The sequence below is a fragment of the Rhineura floridana genome, chromosome 4 (genome assembly GCF_030035675.1).
Source record: "Rhineura floridana isolate rRhiFlo1 chromosome 4, rRhiFlo1.hap2, whole genome shotgun sequence".
NCBI lineage: Eukaryota > Metazoa > Chordata > Lepidosauria > Squamata > Rhineuridae > Rhineura > Rhineura floridana.
This window is the reverse complement of record NC_084483.1, coordinates 124,589,768-124,611,243: the sequence shown is the minus strand read 5'-3', so window position 1 is coordinate 124,611,243 and position 21,476 is coordinate 124,589,768. Positions and strand designations below refer to the sequence as shown.

General features: G+C 43.9%; 1 protein-coding gene and 1 long non-coding RNA gene across 11 annotated transcripts in view; one reads left to right on the top strand and one right to left on the bottom strand.

The window, feature by feature from the left end:
* PRKN (parkin RBR E3 ubiquitin protein ligase) overlaps positions 1 to 21,476 on the top strand; it is a 1,296,326-nt gene that overhangs the window by 692,353 nt on the left and 582,497 nt on the right. The window lies entirely within an intron of this gene.
* LOC133383497 (uncharacterized) overlaps positions 17,146 to 21,476 on the bottom strand; it is a 29,526-nt gene continuing 25,195 nt past the window's right edge. Inside the window, exon 2 of the long non-coding RNA XR_009762318.1 lies at positions 17,146 to 17,543. This is a non-coding gene — a long non-coding RNA (uncharacterized LOC133383497). The remainder of the gene's footprint in view (positions 17,544 to 21,476) is intronic.

Genomic DNA, 21,476 nt, shown 5'->3' with positions numbered 1-21,476 from the left:
TAGCTGCCCTCCCCAGTCCTAGCCTTCTTCTGATTTCTTGACTATTGTCTCAGTTTGTTTTGTTTGTTTGTTTATTAAATTTATTAGTCGCCCATCTGGCTGGTTGTCCAGCCACTCTGGGCGACGCACAACATGAAAACATACAATTCACATTAGAACTTTAAAATTCCAACAATAACACTAAAATCTAACCCACCCCAAAGGCCTGCCTGAAGAGCCAGGCTTTCAGGGTCTGGTGGAAGCTCATCATGGAGGGGGCATGGTGGATGTCATTTGGGAGGGAATTCCATAGAGTCGGTACCACGATTGAAAAAGCCCTCTCCCTAGTTCTCACCAGTCTAGCTGTTTTAACTGATGGGACGGAGAGAAGGTCTTTTGAGGCTGATTTTGTTGGGCGGCAATATTGGTGATGCTGGGTTAATGACTGCACCAATGTATTGATAATCCTTGACAAGTTCAATGTCCTCATTATCAACTTTGAATTTACATAAATCTTCTGTTCTCATTCCTTTAGTCTTCTTGACGTTCAGCTGTAGTCCTGCTTTTGTGCTTTCCTCTTCAACTTTCATCAGCATTTGTTTCAGATGGTTACTGGTTTCTGCTAGTACTATGGTATCATAATTTTCATACCTCCTTCATCTTGGTCTAATCCAGCTTTCCATATGATATCTTCTGCATATAGAGTAAACAAATAGGGTGATAAAATACACCCCTGTCTCACACCATTTCTGATGGGGAACCAATCATTTTCTCCATACTCTGTCTTCACAGTAGCCTCTTGTCCAGAGTATAAGTTGCACATCAGGACAATCACATGCTGTGACACCCCCATTTCTTTTAAAGCATTCTGTAGTTTTTCATGATCTACACAATCAAAGGCTTTGCTGTAATCTATAAAGCACAGGGTGATTTTCTTTTGAAATTCTTTCGTCCGTTCCATTATCCAATGTATGTTTGCAATATGATCTCTAGTGCCTCTTCCCTGTCTAAATCCAACTTGGACATCTGGCATTTCTCATTCCATATATGGTAACAGCCTCTGTTGTAGAATCTTGAGCATTACTTTACTAGCATGTGATATTAAGGCAATAGTTCGATGATTACTGCATTCCCTCAGATCCCCTTTCTTTGGAATTGGGATGTATATTAAGTGCTCCAGTCTGTGGGCCATTGTTTTCTTTTCCATATTTGTTGATGAATTTTTGTCAGAATTTGGACAAAATTGTAACTTTGTAACTTAAAGCAACTCTATTGGTATGCCATCTATTCCTGGTGATTTGTTTCTTCCAAGTATTTTAAGAGCAGCTTTCACCTCGCATTCTAAAATATCTGGTTCTTCTTCATACGGTTCCTCCATGAATGAATCTGTCATCCTGGCATCTCTTTTATATAATTCCTCAGTGTATTGCTTCCATCTTCCTTTTATTTTATCTTGGGCTGCTTTCACACATGAGGCTAATAGCACTAGTTTAACGGATTAAAAAGATAGTGCTTTGTTCCGGATTTGAAAGATCTCTTTCACACTGCAGTACCGGTTATACCGGCATTTTGCGCAACAATCTTTCACACTGGTGTATTTCTCCCGCAACTTTTCAAGGCGCTATTAGCCCCATGTGTGAAAGCAGCCACACTACAATGAACAGAGAGCAGTTTTTCTCCCCCCCCTTCATTCGGCCTCAGGCAACACCAGATGAGCAGGTCTTCACCTACCTTTGGTTTGAGGCCTGTTCTTTCGGTGTGTGTGGGGGTTGAAAGAGCCCCAATCGTGATCAGCTGAGAGGTGCGGCAGCGCAGCAGCAGAGGTGGTGGTATGGGTGGGAATGCACTGCATGCTGGGATGGCTGTTTGTAAGGGTGGGAACGCACTGCATGCTGGGATGGCTGTTTGTAAGGGTGGGAACGCACTGCATGCTGGGATGCCTGTCATGTGAGCAGCGGCAGCTAGCTCAAAACTCCCGCAATCTTCTGTGTCCCCGGCCTTGCTATCGGATTATTTCAGGTATCATTTATTGCGGAATTTAGCGCTATACTTGCACTACATTCCACCAGAATTCCAGAGCTACCCGTTATGTCGTGTAAAAGCTCAAATTTTATGCGCAAATTAACAGGAAATAAATCATCAGAATAATGGAATAAAGTGCAGTGTGAAAGCACCCTTGGTCAGTCAGTGTGCTCCCCTGTTGATTATCCCTATTCAAGGTTTAAATTTCCCTTTCATTTCTCTAATCTTTTGGAATAGGGCTTTTGGTATATATCTTTTATTATCCTCTTCTATTTCTGTACAATAATTATTGTAGTAGTTCTCTTTGTCCCTATGTACTAGTTGCTGTATTGTTGCATTTAGGGTTCTGACTGTGTTTCTATCTCCTTTTGCTTTCCTTTTCTCTTTAACCATTTTAAGACTTTCTTCAGTCATCCACTGAGGCCTTCTCTCTTTTTATTGTCTTTTTGCATTCTTCCCTGATAATGTCTCTGACTTCATAGTTTTTCTGGTTCTCTGTCAACTAAGTTTAAAGCCTCAAATCTGTTCCTTATTTGATCTTTATATTCTTCTGGGATGTTATTTAAATTGTATTTGGCATTATGATTGCTTTTTTTTCTTTAGCTTTACTCATATTTTTGATAGTACCAGTTCATGATCTGCACCGCAGTCTGCTCCTGGTCTTGTTTTTGCAGAAAGTATGGAATGGCTGCATGTTCTGTTACCAATTATATAATATATTTGATTCCTATATTGACCATTTGGTGATGTCCACATGTACAGTCGTCTTTTCAGTTGCTCAAAAAATTTGTTTGCAAGAAACAAAGTATTGGCTTCTCAGAATTCAGTAAGTCTCTCTCCTGCTTCATTTCTATGTCCTATGCCCATTTCCCCACAATTTCTAGTTCTTCTCTGTTCCTACTTTTGCATTCCAGTCCCCCATGATTATCAGTGCATCCTGTTTTGGTGTGTGATCAGTTACTTCCTGTACTTCTGCATAAAATCTCTCCAATTCCTCTACTTCTGTGTTTGCCATTGGATCATAGACTTGAGTGATGGTTATGTCGATTGGTTTCCCATTAAGTCTGATTGATATCACTCGCTCAGACCTTGCGTTACAGCTCCTAATTGCTTTTGCTACATCTCTTCTCACTATTAGAGCAACACCATTTCTTCTTAATTTATCATTTCCTGCATAAAATATTCTGTAGTTCCCTGATTGAAAGTGTCCCATACACGTCCATTTTAATTCACTGACACCAAGTGTCATAAGAATGACTTATGGTCCTTCCAGCGGAGACAATAACCACTTGACACGGGTATATCAAGTCCAAGGCACTATGATTTATTGCAATAAAGGCAAACCATACACTTCACACAAGGGGTGAGGCATGAGAGAGCCCCGAGCCCCCAAAACCAGGGATTTTTGTACCCTCTACAAAACAAGCTGGTTAATTCTACACCCATGTTTGTTATGCTCTGCTTAATCAGTAGTCTAATTAACCTTTTCCCAAGGGTTCAACGGTTTAATCCTTACTTTTGCAAACGCAAGTTTAAACAGTGAGTCACAGTCTGCTGACCATGCCTTAAGTTTTTAAACAAACAAATACAAGCAGTATCTGAACCTTTGCCTTGCTGATCATGCTGTTTCTATTTCTTGTACACATCTTGTGGTTATGCATTACCAGCTTTACAAGGCAAACAGGAGACAGGTATTTAGCAAACATCTTGAGCAAAATTCCTTAAATCATTAGGACTTCGCACAATCTTAAGGCATTAGACTTTACTTTAGCAAATAGCATTCCCGAGCAGGTACTTTGGACTACCAAGGGCTAAAATTTTCCTTTCTAACTTTCCCTGGTTCATGCTTCTCACATCCCATGTTCCTATTGTGTATGTCGTACAACTCCCGACTCTCCTTTCGCATCTGTGCTCTGGGCTTCCTTTCGGTTTTAACCCAGCTGCCTCATTAGTCACAGCTAGCCATACATGTCCATTGTTCTTCCCCAGTAACTCGATGAGTGCCATCTGACCTGGGGGTCTCATCTTCCAGCCCTATCTTGTGTTGCATTTTGGATACTCTGTTCATAGGGTTTTCATGGTAAGAGGTATTCAGAGGTGGTTTACCATTCCTCGGAGTTTGGATGCATCTTAGTCTGGTGTCTCAGCTGTGACCATTCTGCATTGGGTGCCCCTGCTAGGAGTCTAGCCTCTTGGTCTGGACTCCCGACGGCGTTGCTCTCAGCTTCTTTGATACTCTCAAACCCCCTCATCAGGGCCGGTTCCAAGGGGCGACCAGGTGGGGCACTGGCCTGAGGGCCCCTGAGGGTACAGGAGCCCCTGAAGGGCCCCTCTGCTCCCCTTCCGTGATTCTTGGCAGGATCACTGCCGCGGATCGCACAGCGAGAGCTTTGGGGTCCGCCATTCCCTTGCTTAACTTACCTTGTTCTGCGGTTGTGCATGCAGCGGTGCCCTTAAGAAAGATGGCGGCTGAGGTTTTCCTAAGGGGCTGAAGCCTCTGCCGCCATCTTGGCTAATGGCATGCATGCGTGCTGTGCGCTCACATCCCTGCCACGAACCAAGATGGCAGCAGAGGCTTCAGCTCCTTAGGGAAACCTCAGCCGCCATCTTTCTTAAGGGCACTGCTGCATGCGCAACCACAGAACAAGGTAAGTTAAGCAAGGGAATGGCAGAGTCCTGAAGCTCTTGCCATGCGCAAATCATGGAAGGGGAGCGCTGGGGCCTGGGGCAGGCTTTTCCCAGGGCTCCAGCATGTCTGGGTGCTCGCATGCGTGTATGTGTGTGTGTGCACATGCGTGCCAGGGCCCAGGGCAAGCTGGTGTCCAAGGGCCCCAGCATGTCTGGGGCTGGCCCTGCCCCTCACCATGTTAAGATGTGCATCCTAGAGGGGGTGTGGACTTTGGAGGGTATGGTAAAAGATTATTCTTCAGCAAGATGTGGCAAAACAAACCCAGTTTAAATCATAGTTCAGTGTGTTATATCTCTGAGTTCGGAATTCATGTGAGTGAGTCATTTTGGGAGCTCCTCCTGGAGAATTATACAAACAGTCCAGGACTGTGTTTTGGTCTTCTGAATGTCATGGCTTATCTCTTCCTTCCTCAAACCTTGCTCCTATGATGTCAGTGCACAGTTTCAGTTTTATCTATCTATCTATATTTATTTATTTTATTATTTGATTTATATCCCGCCGTTCCTCCCAGCAGGAGCCCAGGGCAGCAATATAATCAGTCAGGGAGTGTTGCGTAGGGAAGGGGGGTTGAAAATGCCCTTCCCAGTTCTCACCAGTTCACTACAGAGGGAATCTTTTACCTTGCTTTTACATAGCTCTTGCCAGAACCTTAGCCCAAATGCAGTAGGTCTCTGGGGTTATTTTGTTGTTATTGCTTCTCATTCTTTCTAAACAATTGGCTAGAGATGGTTGACTTCAGATGTAGCTTCAAACCCAGACAAAATTTACTGACTTTTTCCTGGTAGGCTACAGCTGTCAATGCTATATTTTAACCAATTTTCATTTCACTGACATTGTGCTACCATTAATAGAATACCAAAGGACTTCGTAGCCTCTTTTCTCATTCACTTTGTTTTCAAAACTGAGCCTGTGTTGAATTTTATGTTGGGAAATGGTGAGAGACAAACTGCAGAGAAGAATTCATTCATTCATTCATGTTTTTTCAACTGCTTACAAATCAGTGTATTGTAACTTTCACACTGCATGCAAATAATCTACCTTCTACCTTGGCTTCAAGGCACTCCTGCATCCCAGCACACTGGGAGATTTCAGACTGTGCTGTCTTAGCATCATTTCAAAGTGGGGGAAAGCCTCATTTGAAATTCAATTGATAGCTTTTGACTGGAAGAAGAAGTGCAGTGTGACCATCGAAGGACAGAAATACATCTTGATTCAACCTTATCTAGATTTTTTGATTCCATATTTTATTTGGTTTGTGAAATATATTTTTCCATGCATGCCATTGAAGACAGATATACGAATTGGAGAGGTGGCCATATGAGATAGTAATCCTTTGGAGATCATATGCAATCTATTGTTTCCTAGGCTGAAACAAAATACGCACGGAAAGATCTCTTACCAGTTTGTTTTTTTTGATACAGTAGTTTCAGAGTCCCATGGAGAAAGCTTCTGGAGGCATAATTCTTAACCATGACCTCTTAACCATGGTTTGTAGTTGGGCTCAGGATTTCCCCCTCCATACTTCCAGCCCCTCCCTCTCCAGCATGATTTCCTCCTCCTCACCGTTCTAACTGTGCTTATTACTGTCTTGGCACTGATGTTAACCATGGTAGACATTAACTCTGAATCCAAACAAAGGGTCCAAATTCCTCAATGCTAGATTTTTCATCCTGGTGTAGTTGTTTATTTCTTCTTGCCAAATGAAAAAGAAGATATTGCCACACATCGGCTACAGTTGTGTGGTAAAATGGTAATTTATATCCATCACATATTTCTTTTTAACCAAAGATGACTAACCAGCTTAGTCTGCCTAATCAACATCCCCTTTACCTGGGGAATTCATGCTGAAGAGAAGTGACAATGATCAATCCTACATTTCATTCCTGATATCTTAGCCAGATTGCCAGCTGTACATTCAGAGACCTGTATTTTCTGTGCCACAGATAATTTGACTTAAATTTGAAAGCTTATATATTCGAATACTGATGGAAGTGAGTCCACCCCCCCAAAAAAGAAGAAGAGCACCTTACCTGTTTTGTATTGATATTCTCTGGAACCAATGCTGATGCTTTTCTCAGGGAAAAGAAATTAGAAGATGGAAGCATGTAGGGATGCTTGAAGAAGTTGATTTCTGTGAACTTCTATGGAAACTCACTTGATCTGTACCTACTGGATTAATGTGCAGATTAGAACATAATTATCCTTCAGATTTTGCACTTTCCCAAATGTTGTGGTATAGTTTTTAACCAAAATATGTTAAAAATGTGTATTTTAGGATAAAAATATTTTTAGAAATCTGTGCACTAAGGAAAAACACTTATTTACATACTAGGGGAGGCTCTGTCCCTCTGGTCACTCCACTTGCCAACCCCCCCCGCACACTCTACTGCCACCTCAGGCACTCTCACTCCCCTTGCCAGCTTGCTTGCATCGCCTGCTCTTCTGTCACTGCTATCCCATGCCATGCCACTGCCCTGTGCCACCCTGGACAAACACTACTGCTGTGTAGTGCACCTGGGAAGCACACTAGCCTGCCTTACTTGTCCCACACCCACCCACCCCACACCTGCTCACCCTGCTTACCCCACACCTGCCCATCTCACTCTCCCTGCTTACCCCACACCTGCTCACCTTGTTCACTCCGCTCTTGCCCACCTTATTCGCCCCACACCCCAATGCCTCACTTGTGCATCATCCTTGCTTCCCTCAAGCCCTCACCTCACTTGCCTCACGCTTGCTGTTTCCCACCATCGTGCTGTGCCACACACCCATGTAATGTCATTGTACATACAGTGTGATGGCATGATGGCTTACAACAATATTGTTGTGCGCCTCCCCAGTCTCCGAACGGGGAGATTTCAGGGGTCCCTGCGCTCCTCCAGGGTTTGGTTTCCTTTGGGAAGAAGGTCAGCAGAGACTGCGATGTCTTTATGAAATATGGTTTGTTTATTTACACACATTCCAACCTGAGCTTAGGATGGAGGGGTTCAAGGCATCAGCAGTCCAATATCCAGCTTTCCCATCAATGTTACAGGAGGCACCCCAAATGCCATGGTGCAGAGAGCCAGTCTCTCTCCCTGCCTCCAGTTACCAGCCTTTCTCTAAACACTTCTAAAAACATTCAAAGCACAAACTTCTGCTAGCAGCCAGGAAAGGGGAGGGAGGCTGTCCTGAAGAGTTTCAATGACAAAAGGGTCTTCCTGGCCCATTCACCAGTTGCTAGGCAACTGATAGACCCGTTATCCTACCTGGCCACTCTATTTGTTTAACCAACGAAATTCATCTGGCCAGCAGAGCCAGCCCCAAGGCACAGGATTTCAAATCAGAGGCTGGAAAAGGGACCCACAAGAATTGTCCATCCTAACCCCCATGCTCATAACAATATTATATGTACTAGGGGCTGCTGCTCCTGCTCGCTTCATTTGCCAACCCCACCTGCCCTCAGCAAAGCTTCCCCTCCTTCCCCACGGGTCACCAAAGGCCACCTCTCCCCATGGGTTGCAAAAGGCACACACAGAGCACCCCGAAACACACGGACACACACACAGACACTCTGTGTGTGTGTGTGTCTTGCACATACACACATAGAAACTCCCCTTTGCCACATAAGAACATAAGAACATAAGAAGAGCCTGCTGGATCAGGCCAGTGGCCCATCTAGTCCAGCATCCTGTTCTCACAGTAGCCAACCAGGTGCCTGGGGGAAGCCTGCAAGCAGGACCCGAGTGCAAGAACACTCTCCCCTCCTGAGGCTTCCAGCAACTGGTTTTCAGAAGCATGGTGCCTCTGACTAGGGTGGCAGAGCACAGCCATCACGGCTAGTAGCCATTGATAGCCCTGTCCTCCATGAATTTGTCTAATCTTCTTTTAAAGCCATCCAAGCTGGTGGCCATTACTGCATCTTGTGGGAGCAAATTCCATAGTTTAACTATGCGCTGAGTAAAGAAGTACTTCCTTTTGTCTGTCCTGAATCTTCCAACATTCAGCTTCTTTGAATGTCCACGAGTTCTAGTATTATGAGAGAGGGAGAAGAACTTTTCTCTATCCACTTTCTCAATGCCATGCATAATTTTATACACTTCTATCATGTCTCCTCTGACCCGCCTTTTCTCTAAACTAAAAAGCCCCAAATGCTGCAACCTTTCCTCGTAAGGGAGTCGCTCCATCCCCTTGATCATTCTGGTTGCCCTCTTCTGAACCTTTTCCAACTCTAGAATATCCTTTTTGAGATGAGGCGACCAGAACTGTACACAGTATTCCAAATGTGGCCGCACCATAGGTTTATACAACGGCATTATGATATCGGCTGTTTTATTTTCAATACCTTTCCTAATTATCGCTAGCATGGAATTTGCCTTTTTCACAGCTGCCGTACACTGGGTCGACATTTTCATCGTGCTGTCCACTACAACCCCGAGGTCTCTCTCCTGGTTGGTCCTTATCCACAAGAGGACCTCTCCTCTTATTCCATGACTGCTAAGCTTCCTCAGAAGCCTTTGGTGAGGTACCTTGTCAAACGCTTTTTGAAAGTCTAAGTACACTATGTCCACTGGATCACCTCTATCTATATGCTTGTTGACACTCTCAAAGAATTCTAATAGGTTACTGAGACAGGACTTTCCCTTGCAGAAGCCATGCTGGCTCTGCTTCAGCAAGGCTTGTTCTTCTATGTGCTTAGTTAATCTAGCTTTAATCATACTTTCTACCAGTTTTCCAGGGACAGAAGTTAAGCTAACTGGCCTGTAATTTCCGGGATCCCCTCTGGATCCCTTTTTGAAGATTGGCGTTACATTTGCCACTTTCCAGTCCTCAGGCACGGAGGAGGACCCAAGGGACAAGTTACATATTTTAGTTAGCAGATCAGCAATTTCACCTTTGAGTTCTTTGAGAACTCTCGGGTGGATGCCATCCGGGCCCGGTGATTTGTCAGTTTTTATATTGTCCATTAAGCTTAGAACTTCCTCTCTCGTTACCACTATTTGTCTCAGTACCTCAGAATCCCTTCCTGCAAATGTTAGTTCAGGTTCAGGGATCTGCCCTATATCTTCCACTGTGAAGACAGATTCAAAGAATTCATTTAGCTTCTCTGCAATCTCCTTATCGTTCTTTAGTACACCTTTGACTCCCTTATCATCCAAGGGTCCAATCGTCTCCCTAGATGGTCTCCTGCTTTGAATGTATTTATAGAATTTTTTGTTGTTGGTTTTTATGTTCTTAGCAATGTGCTCCTCAAATTCTTTTTTAGCATCCCTTATTGTCTTCTTGCATTTCTTTTGCCAGAGTTTGTGTTCTTTTTTATTTTCTTCATTCGGACAAGACTTCCATTTTCTGAAGGAAGACTTTTTGCCTCTAAGAGCTTCCTTGACTTTGCTCGTTAACCATGCTGGCATCTTTTTGGCCCTGGCGGCACCTTTTCTGATCTGCGGTATGCACTCCAGTTGAGCTTCTAATATAGTGTTTTTAAACAACTTCCAAGCATTTTCGAGTGATGTGACCCTCTGGACTTTGTTTTTCAGCTTTCTTTTTACCAATCCCCTCATTTTTGTGAAGTTTCCTCTTTTGAAGTCAAATGTGACCGTGTTGGATTTTCTTGGCAATTGGCCAGTTACATGTATGTTTAATTTAATAGCACTGTGGTCACTGCTGCCAATCGGTTCAACAACACTTACATCTCGCACCAGGTCCCGGTCCCCACTGAGGATTAAGTCCAGGGTTGCCGTCCCTCTGGTCGGTTCCATGACCAACTGATCTAGGGAATAGTCATTTAGAATATCTAGAAACTTTGCTTCTTTGTCATGACTGGAACACATATGCAGCCAGTCTATGTCCGGGTAGTTGAAGTCACCCATTACTACCACATTTCCTAGTTTGGATGCTTCCTCAATTTCATATCTCATCTCAAGGTCTCCCTGAGCATTTTGATCATGGGGACGATAGATCGTTCCCAGTATTAAGTCCCTCCTGGGGCATGGTATCACCACCCACAACGATTCTGTGGAGGAGTCTGCCTCTTTTGGGGTTTCGAGCTTGCTGGATTCAATGCCTTCTTTCACATATAGAGCGACTCCGCCACCAATACGTCCTTCCCTGTCCTTCCGATATAGTTTATATCCAGGGATAACCGTATCCCACTGGTTTTCTCCATTCCACCAGGTCTCCGTTATGCTCACTATATCAATGCTCTCCTCTAAGACCAAGCACTCCAGTTCTCCCATCTTGGTTCGCAGGCTCCTAGCATTAGCGTACAGGCACTTGTAAGCAGTGTCTCTCTTCAAGTGTCTTTGGCACTTGTGGTTTGGCCTGTGGTAATTTTGCTCTTCTGAATTTATATGCTGTGCCCCTGCTCTCACAATGCCTACTTCTAGGCCTACCCCTTTTAAAATTTCATCATTTCTTTGGTTTTTATCCCAGGGGGGAGGTTTATTCTGAACCGGACCTTTCTCAGCTCCTGTCGGGTTTCCCCCCTCACCCCACCCCTTCCCCTTGCCGCTGCCCTCCACTTTGTCACAGCCAGCTCCCCAGGCACCACAATTCCCTGCCCCAACCTGCTTGCCTCAGTTGTTGGGCTGCTGCCACCACTGCTGGCCTCTTATCCACCCAGGCCCAGGATACAGCTCTTCCACTCACCACAGCCTTTGCTTCCCCCTCTGTGGCCTCTGCAGCCACTGCCACTTCCATGGCTGTTCCCTCACCCTCTATGGTTGCCATGGCCTGCATGGCCTCTGCTGTTTTCACTGCCTTTGGATAGCCCATTCAGTCGCCCAGAGTTCCTTGCCACCACTCTCTCCACCCTCACCATCACACCACATGATGTTATGTCGCCGTGACGGTTTAAGGGCTTTTATATATATATTGAGAGAGAGAGAGAGAGAGAGAGAGAGAGAGTGTTCATTGATAAAAAAGAATTTGGAGATTAATATGGAAATAAGATGGAATGAACTTACGAATGAAAACATGCACATTTGATGCAGGGCAGAAATAGACTGATCCATACATCCCTACAAACGTGCACCTGCTGGCTTGAGACACTGAGGCTCTCCCTTTAGTAAATGGCTGGTCCCCTTAGGCAGTTCATGAGCTCCCTTTGAACATAACGTGAAGCTGTCAGTGATGACGGAGATAACACAAGTCAGGCAAGTGCAGTGCAACACAGAGTGGAGTGCCCTGCATTGTGAATGAGCTTCCAAATAGCAGCCCCAAGTGTGAAGGATGTTGTTTGTTTTCAAATTTATACACATGTAATGGTCAGTGTAGAGGGTGGAGAGATATAGCTACTTTGTGAGCCCACTTGATGGCTTTGACTATCCTTCTGTTTTTTCCAAGCACTCATTTATTGTTAATTATGATGGAAACAATAATGCTTTAACCAAACATAAGACATGGATTAATCAGCTGCTTTTCAGGCAGATACTTGCATAATTCCCTGGAGTTCCCATCAGCAAATTGTAGTAATGATGCTGATTTGCACAGTGCTATTGTTTCAGCTGTAAATACCTGAATTGATTACCCAGGAGCCTCTGCCTTAATGTAGCCTTGTTTTTGCTTTGTTCTTTATTATGTTAGATATCCTGCACAGCAGGGGGCCTGTAACCGCGACAGAGTCACCTTGGGACTTCAAGTATGGTAATCTAAATGAATTCTTTGTTACTGTAAATTACAAACAGAACAACAGCCGCCTGTTACCACATTTATAAATATGTATGGCTTCTCTGCCATCATGAAATTATTATGGCGAGGGATAGATCAAAGTGAATTAGCACCTGCCAAGTAAATTTGATAGGTCATTTTCACTTTAATTTTATTCCCTTTCCTGTGTTTCATGACATAGTACCAAAATTAACACTGATGTTGTCCTTTGTTACAAAAGCCATTGATGATGCTGAACTGGATGGCAGAATTTTTAATTGGTTCATGAGAGATGTATCCATATAAGCCAATTGTCCTGGCATTAAATAGAAACATCAGAATGGGGTTTATGGCATTGCTAAAGTATAGAAAGTCAGTGGCTCAGTCCATGTGTTATAATCTCAGTCTCAATATGCTACACATATGCACATGCCTGCCATCAACCAAGATGGCAGTAGGGGCGTCAGCCCCTTAGAGATGCCTCTGCTGTCATCTTGGTTGATGGGAGGTATGCACGTGCAGCGGGCACAGCATTCACAACAATGGGAGAGGTGGGTGGAATGTGTGGACTGGCGTCGCAGGCCTGTGTGTTTTGTATGGGGGGGCTGGGAGCTCCCTTTTTGTGATCTGCGGCAGAGTTGGGAGTCGACACTGCCATGGATTGCAGAAGAGGAGCGCTACCCTTCCACTCTAAGGAGGGGCCCTTCAGGAGCCCCTCTGGGCTACAGGGGCCCTCGGCCAGGGCCTGACCTGGCTGACCTCTGGCGCCAGTCCTGCTCAGGACACAGACATTGGAATAATGTTACATATATTTATATATAAGAAATTTAAGAGAACATGCAGGCCAAATTAACCACATTCAAATTGTCTGGGCAGGTGAGGTTTTGACTAACTCTGGTGGGGAAGCTACCCCCCCCAGCTCCCTCGGCATGTAATCGGCCACAGGCTGTAGCTCAGTCAAGGATGAGAACAAAAAACCCCCTCCTTGCTAAGTGAGCCTTGGGTGTGCACCGAACCCGGGCTCCGCTGTATTGGCATTTACCCAAATATGCAAGCCAGGCCATAGGGGGCACCCCCTGGTCCACCCAGTCATCAAGCACTGGGAGATTCCTAGAGGCTGCCCCTAAAGCCAGAATGCCTCAGTATACCTAATTTTTACTCCCCAACCTTGTCACTTGCCTGGACTCCATGCCAACAGGCAAACAACCACACCCTTACTACAGCGAATTGAATTAAACCCCATAGTATGAAGTAGGCATCAAATTGTGAGTTCCTAAACAGTGACTGGACAAGTTCATATTGAAAGGGTAGGAGGGCTGGCACAGAAACAACGCGAAGAGGGAGAGTTGAAGGTATGGGTGGCTTTTAAGCCCTGTCCCTTGCCCCCCTCCTGACTGACCAGCAGGCCCACGTGACTGTAATGTCCCTGTATTTTAATATCTGTAAATATGGTAAGTGCAGGTATATTAAGCAATATATGGTAAGTGACTGAGTAAGAGGGGGGAGTACATGGGCTAGAATGCTGGAGAATGTTGGATGATGATTGGCTGAGTGTTTGAATGGCTGAAGGTATAAATGAGAGGATGACAGTTGAGTCTGGGGGAGAGTTGTTGAGGAGGTGGGTTGGTTGATGAGAGGGATTTTGGAGGAGTTGGTTGGCAGAGTTCTGAGGGAGGCTTGGATTGTATTTGGCTGATATTTAGGCAATATATATATGACCAGAAACATAAAGAGTGACACTATATGAAACCATACGCTTGTTTAACATACCTTACATAATCTTGTTATTTCCTGGTGTTTATAAATAAATATTCTATTGGTTTACCAAAAGCCTGATCCTTGGCTGGGGCTTTCACAGACCAGAAGGGTGGGCAGGGTATTTACCAAGGCGGAGAAACAGTATCAAATGGTGGCAGCGGTGAAGAGATAGTATATCATCAAGTATCCAGGGCAACCCAGGGCTGTATGCTTTATTGGCACAAAGATACAGGGGCGTTGTGGCCTGCAAGTGCACCCAGACACAAAGTAACAATAAGCCAGAAGGGAGACTAAGGCGAAGTCTCTAGCAGTATTGTTTACAGGGAGTGACTGGTGGTGCTGCCTAGCAGTGGGATCTTGTAAGATCAGTGCTAGAGTGACCTAAAGAAAAATAAAAATGATGTTTCTCCCTGGTGGGAGCCATGGTTGGAGCCTGACAGGTGGTGCCAGTGGGAGGAACATTACAGTGACCTCCCCCCTTCACTTCTTGAATGAACCCTCCGAGTCTCCTTTCAAAGGAGAGGGGGGAGGAAATATGCCGCTGCATAAAGCAGGAATCATATTATAAAACATAAATAATACTTCTGTCCCACTTTTCTATTCAAAGCAGCTTACAAAAGAAACTGACACAACATACAATATTAAAACTATAAATTAACTGCATATAATAATTTAGACTGATGAATGCTAGCTTAAAATATCAACAATGCTATTTTGAGAGGGTAAAAAAAAATCCAAGTCCTATGCCAAACATGCACTATTTGTGGCTCACCAGTTATATATGGTGACCACATGGAACTTCATAAACTACATGTTGTTGCTGCCTATTGAGGAGCAAAATTAGGGTGTATGTGCACAGGCTGCAAAGTACCTTTCCGGACACAGTGCAAAGTCAGATAGGCTGCATTTGGCTTGTAGGCAGTACACTGTGTGGACTTTTTTTATAAACATAGAGGGAATCAGGGCAGAAAACATTTGGATTTTTAAAAGTGCCATTGGAAAGGAGTTGGTTGACGCAAAATGCGCTAGTGACATTTTGATTGTTCACAACACTGATTTAAATGCATACATAAAGAGATACGGACTATTTTGCATCAGATTGTACAATATCCTTTGCCACTGTTTGATTTGTACAGCTACTCTGACCTACATTTTTGCAAAGTGGCATATCTGAGGCTCAGCAGTGTCTGTCTAATCCTCCATTGACATGTGAGGTCAAACATATCCTGATACCATGATAAAAAAAACCCCAAAGTGTTTCAGGGCTCCACCTTCTTAATTCAGTGAAAAATCTATATTTTTACAATTACAGCTTTGGGGATCAATTCTACCCCTATTGGAATGACTGAGAAAACCAAAAGAAGGAATAAGGTGCCCTGGGAATTCAGTTTCTCAACCAATTTGTAGCCTTAATTTTAAAAACAGATTTACAAGGTTCCAGATCGAATGGAACAACTTTATTTACCAGTTTCTCACTAGTCAGAGAAATAGCTAAGGAAAACCTTACTCTGGTTGGTACACTGGAGCAGAGGGGAGCCAGAAATCCCTCTAGCTGTAATGGCTATTGATGAGAACTTTCAGATTCCTTTCCAAGTAAGGCTTCACCCCTTGAATGGTGCACCCTCTCTACCAAAATTAGGGGAAGTATCACTCCCCTCTGACTCTGAGAAGTGGACCTTCAACTCTTCCAGTGAGCAGAGATACACGAGGGAGCATTCGCCAGTCAGGTCAATGCTACTTTGACCTTCATCCTCAAATAGGAGTTGGCCATTGCAAACTAAGATATTGGTTCTTTAAGATAGCCACATACACACTTTGGGATGGGGTGAAGCTTACAGAAGGACTCTCCTGGCCAGGCAACAAAATCCTGGTCATTGCTCCATGCCAGTGCTGAGATAACTTGCCTCTTACCTTAGCTACAGGGTCATCAACCTTGTTTTTGAATTCATCACAAGAATCTGTGGGTTAATACCTGTAATACTGTCCAGGGTTCTGAAACAGTGTGCATGCCCTAACACATCATCAAGCAGTAACCAGTTATGTTTTTGTTTTGTTTGTTTTCACTTATGGTAGGTATTGCTTGCTTCAGCGCCTGTATTGTTTTAAGCTGCACAACACACAGTTATGTGAACATCCCAAAATATGTTTCTTCTTGGAAGACCTAGGTCTAGAGTTGATCATATTCTGGGTTGAGTGTAGACACATCAGGGGTGTCAAGAGAGGTGGTCTTATAACTGGTAGGGCCTGGCCCTGCTGACATCCAGAAAAGGGGAAGATTGTTTTTTGCACTTTATGTGGTGGGGTATTGTCAATCTTGATGGCTTATGTTCAGTTATATTGTGTTAATGGAAAAAACGAATGTCACAAAATAGTTGTGTTTTTTTTACTTGTAAATAGTATTATGCTTAATAATGCCCACTAGGTATGCTTATTTGTATGTCTTTCTTGGGATACTTTTGAGCCTGATACCAGATTGGTACACTTTTTTTTCTATCAGTGGAGGTTTAAAAGAAGGTGTTCAACTTCTCCTTAATTTAAAGTTAGAATTGTATATTTACCAGGGTTTGAGACAACCTGTCATTCATGCGTACCACTGAGGTGAGTCCTTGAGCTCCCTGAGGTCACATTTGTTGCAGCATCTCAAACGACTTCCCTTCAGCATCCGATGTAACTTCCTAGACTCTACACCAGTTTCATTTCAAAGTGAATGATATCCCAGGGAACTACCTGATATCTTGCCTGTCCATTCTGATTCTTCACTTTTATCATCATTCTTCACTGAAACAATCCACCTGACAAAAATGCAATGCTTTTGCTCCAGATCATACACTCCTACAATCCACGCATACCCACTAAACCCTAAAAAAAAGTATATATTGTTGTGCATATATAATGTACATCCATTTTGTGAGAAATGTTAAAAGAAAAACCACATAAGCTCAGGCATTCAGAAAAATCACCTTCAGGATTGTACCCTGGTCCATTAGGGGACATGCACACAAACACACAAACACTCCTTTCAGTAAAATTAACCAGGCATCAAAGAATCAAGAGGTAAGTAACAAGGGAGCCAATGTTATTACTTGTTTCATCTCATGACACAACGTAACATTTGAGGCTGGAATATTATTCTTGCCCTTTGGTTGGTACAGAGTAAGAAACTTAAATTGAGGCCTCAAAACAGCTATAACAGTAACACTTTCTATATCAACTACAAAGTGGATAAATGTGACCTAAGTGGAGCTGGTTATGTTCTTTTCCCCCCCTTTAGGTTGTTGTCGTTGTTTTCTGGAGGGGAAAAATAGAGAATGGAAATTACCAAGACATCAGTAAAGGATGACAAGTTTTGAGTTGTCCGGGATTGTTTCTGTCTTGGATGGTGGTGATGGTTGTTGTTGTTTTCTGTCTCTGGTTTGTATATTCCAGGCCAGATCCACCTTAGGGAGGAATGATGTTCTTGGCAGCCATACTGAATGAGAAGATATAATACAAAGATTGCCCACAGTTTCACTCACAAAGCAAACAAAAAGGTTTTAGTTTCTCTGGCCTTTTGGATTTAACCTAGATGGGACCCTGTTAATTTACATTTAGGTTGTGAAATCTGAAGGCATCTCAAGGCAATCTGGCAGCCCACTTCTAAACATGTTAATTGGCTTTTGTATTTACAGAGCAAATGTAAAATCCTGGTATAATGTACTAGTATGTTAGGTTCTTTTAAAAATCTATCCACAGTAATTTAGAAATTTGTTACCAAGGAGAACATATAAAAATGAGATCCTATCCTAGTTTTATTTCTTTCCACTGAAAGAGGTATCATCTGGAAATGGAGGCAAAGACACTTGCCATCCTAATGGGAAAGAGCATAATATTCTGAAAACAAACCTCATGTGGATGCAACTACATGCTCTGATTCATCAGTTAATGTGCCTTGTTAGGCTTGGCTGCTTACCCCATTATCATGGTTGTTCCCAAATGCTGTAGCAAAATTTCTAGGCTTTTATGAGTCCAAAGCATAAAGTCATAGGCAGTGATGACATAAATACAGCAATGTTACTTAGTAGGCTTTGAATATCAATTAATCATCTGTAAATACTGATTTATTTTTTATCAGTCAAATTTTCTGTTGGTTTGCTTCTCTTTCCCAGTCACTCTGGTGCACATAACAAAATGTGCTAGTAGACAAGTAGTTTTCTTGGGAGGAGCCAATTAAGAGCAACACTCACTATCCCTGGCCAGAGAGAAGGAAAACTACAGACTGAGGTAGCTTCATTGGCTTGAACACTGCAGAATCTGTTTGATACTTTAAGAGACTTCAACTGTTTTAGACCCAAGACCCTCCTTTAGTGTGAGCATGAATTATTAGACCCACTTCTTAATTGTTTTACCATGTATCTTTATGGTGGTAATGCTACATGGTAGCAGTTATGACTAAATCCTAGATAGACAGAACAAATAGAACAAATTGAGAATACAACAGTAGCAGACCCCCTCCTCACGTACTACTCCCCTCCCAAAAAAAAGAGAGAGCAGGGGATGGTTGAAGTTACCAGGCATATTTTATCTATAAGCAAAGGAGTATAGAAGAACTGTAAAGAGAACTGCATTTTCATTCGTAGATGGACATTGCATGGCAGATAAAGTTGAAGGTGTGAAAACAAAACTGAAGGAGACATTGTGTGCAGACATTCCTCAAAAAGCTTGTACTCTGTAGAAAGTTTTTTTTTAAATTGGCCAGGGATCAAGCAGCAAAAGAAAATATTTATGAGTACTGAAACAATTTAAAGATACTGGAGCCAGGTGCAGTTTTGGATATACTGAAGATAATGTAGTTGAGACATAAAATAGTCCATGTGGGCGTCATAGATGGTAATAGCATCTGTTGGATCTTAGCACACAGTGCTGACGAATCTTTTGAGTCAAGTACGAGGCCCACAGTAATAAAGACAACACATGATTTATGATATTGTTTATCATGTTTAACGTCAGAAAGCAGTTATCAAACTCATAGTATGGGGGAGGTATGGTGTGAGAGGAGGCTCTAGCCAGACAATGGGTATACAACATAGGCAATTGGTGGTTGTGCCCTGTACCAGCCCCTCCTTTAGCCAGAGGAATTGTGGTTGTCCTATTAGCCAGCCCTCAGGCCTGCTGATGCAGATATTGAATGCCAGGTTGGTTTCAAACAAGATCGCCCTCATTCACAATTTGATTGTGGATGAGAAGGCCAAGCTGATGTGTATTACAGAGACCTGGGAGGGTGCAGGGGTTGGCCTCACCCCGTTGTATCTACTGAGTACTCAGTGCACCACCAAGGCAGGCATGAGGGTCAGGGAGGGTGAGTTGCTATAGTCTTTAAGAATTCCATCTCCATCTCCAGGATTCCAGTCCACTTGAGAGGGGATCTAGAGACAGATTAGGGATTCTGCTGGTTTACTGCCCACCTCGCTGCCCAGCAGTCTCCCTTCCTGAGCTGACAGTGATGGTCTCGGAGGAGGTGTTGAAGACTCCCAGACTGCTGCTTTTGGGGACTTCAACATCCATGCTGAGGCCATTAGCTCTGGGGCAGTTCAGGACTTCATGGCTGCCATGACAATCATGAGACTGTCCCAACATGTCACTGGCCCATGTGGCAGGCCACACTCTGGAACTGGCTTTCTTAACCAGGCAGGATGAGGGTGATCTGAGGATGGGAGATATTAACATCAGTTCCTTGTCATGGTTGGATCACCTGCTCTTGAGATTTAAACTTTCAGTGGCTTTTCCCCTCTGCAGAGATGGGGGACCTATTAGAATGATCCGCCCCTGGAGGATAATGGATCCAACTAATTTCCAGATGGTTCTGTGGGGGGGGGTATTGGTTAATATGACTAGCACTCCTGTTGAAGCCCTGGCTGATATACCCAGATGGCCCGGGTTGTTGACACAATCACTCCTGAGCACCATCTCCCACTTGATAGACTCCAGTTGGCTCCTTGGTATACCCAGAGCTTAGGACAATGAAACAAGTTGGGAGACAGCTTGAACGCAAGTGGAGAAAAACTCCAGACAAATGCAACTGAACACTAGTAAGTGCTCATTATTGAACCTGCTTAGTGGCAGTGAAGGTGGCAAAGAACAGACACTTTGCTGCTTCCATTGCATCCTCATTGTTTTTTCCAGCAGAGCTCTTCCAGGTAGTATGGGGCCTTTTACAGTCTGGCCCAAAGCAGACAGTGGAACCTTTGGTGACTCGCTGTGACTTGTTTGCAAAACATTTTGAGGATAAAATTGCTTGCATCTGCCAGGATCTTGACTCTACTATTACTGCAGATGAATCTCATGAGATGTCCAGAGCACAGTCTAATCTCATAGTATTGGATGAGTTTCAGTTGGTAGGGCTCGAGGACATGGACTTGAGTTCAGTTTGGGCAACCACTTGTGTTCTTGACCCTTGGCCTTATGGCTGATAAAAACTAGCAAGGAAGGTACAGCTGGCTGGGCCAGGTATTTGATTAATGCCTCCTTGAAAGAGGGGGTGATCCCCACTTGCCTGAAGGAAGCAGTGGTAACACCACTCCTTAAAAAACCCTCTCTGGATCAGGAAAATCTGAATAATTATCAGACGGTTGCTAATATCCCCTTCTTGGGCAAGGTTCTGGAGCACATGGTTGCAGGCCAGATCCAGGCCCTCTTGGATGAAACTGATTTTCTAGATCCATTTCAGTTGGGGTTTAGGCCCAGTTTTGGCACAGAAATTCTCTTGGTTGCCCTATACGATGACCTATGTCAGGAGAGAGATGGGGTGTGTGTCCCTATTAATCCTCCTTGATCTCTCAGCGGCTTTCAGTACCATCAGCCATGGTATTCTTCTAGAGCGTCTGTCTGAGTTGGGGGTGGATAGCACTGCTTTGCAGTAGCTCCAGTCCTGCTTGGATGGTTGCACTCAGAGGGTGGTGCTTGGGAAGTATTGTTCGGTCCCTTGGAGCCTTCAGTGTGGGGTTCCTCAGAGTTCGCTTTTATCCCCCATGCTATTTAGCATCTACATGAAACTGCTGAGTGGGGTCATCTGGAGATGTGGAGCACGTTGTCAGCAATATGCTGACAACACATAACTCTCTCCTTTACTTTTCCAGGTATAGCAGTGGATGTGCTAGATCATGTCTTGCCTTGGTAATGGACTGAATGAGAGCCAATATACTGAAGCTAAATCCAGATAAGACTGAGGCACTGTTTGTGGGTGGTTTCCTAAACAAGATGGAGGGGATGTGGACTATTCTTGATAGGTTTACACTCCCTCTGAAGGAGCAGGCAGGTGCATAGCTTGGGGGTACTTCTAGATCCCTTACTGTTGCTTGAGGCTCAAGTGGCCTCAGTGGTGAGGAACCATCCGTTAGCTTCGGTGTTACGACCCTATGTGGACAGG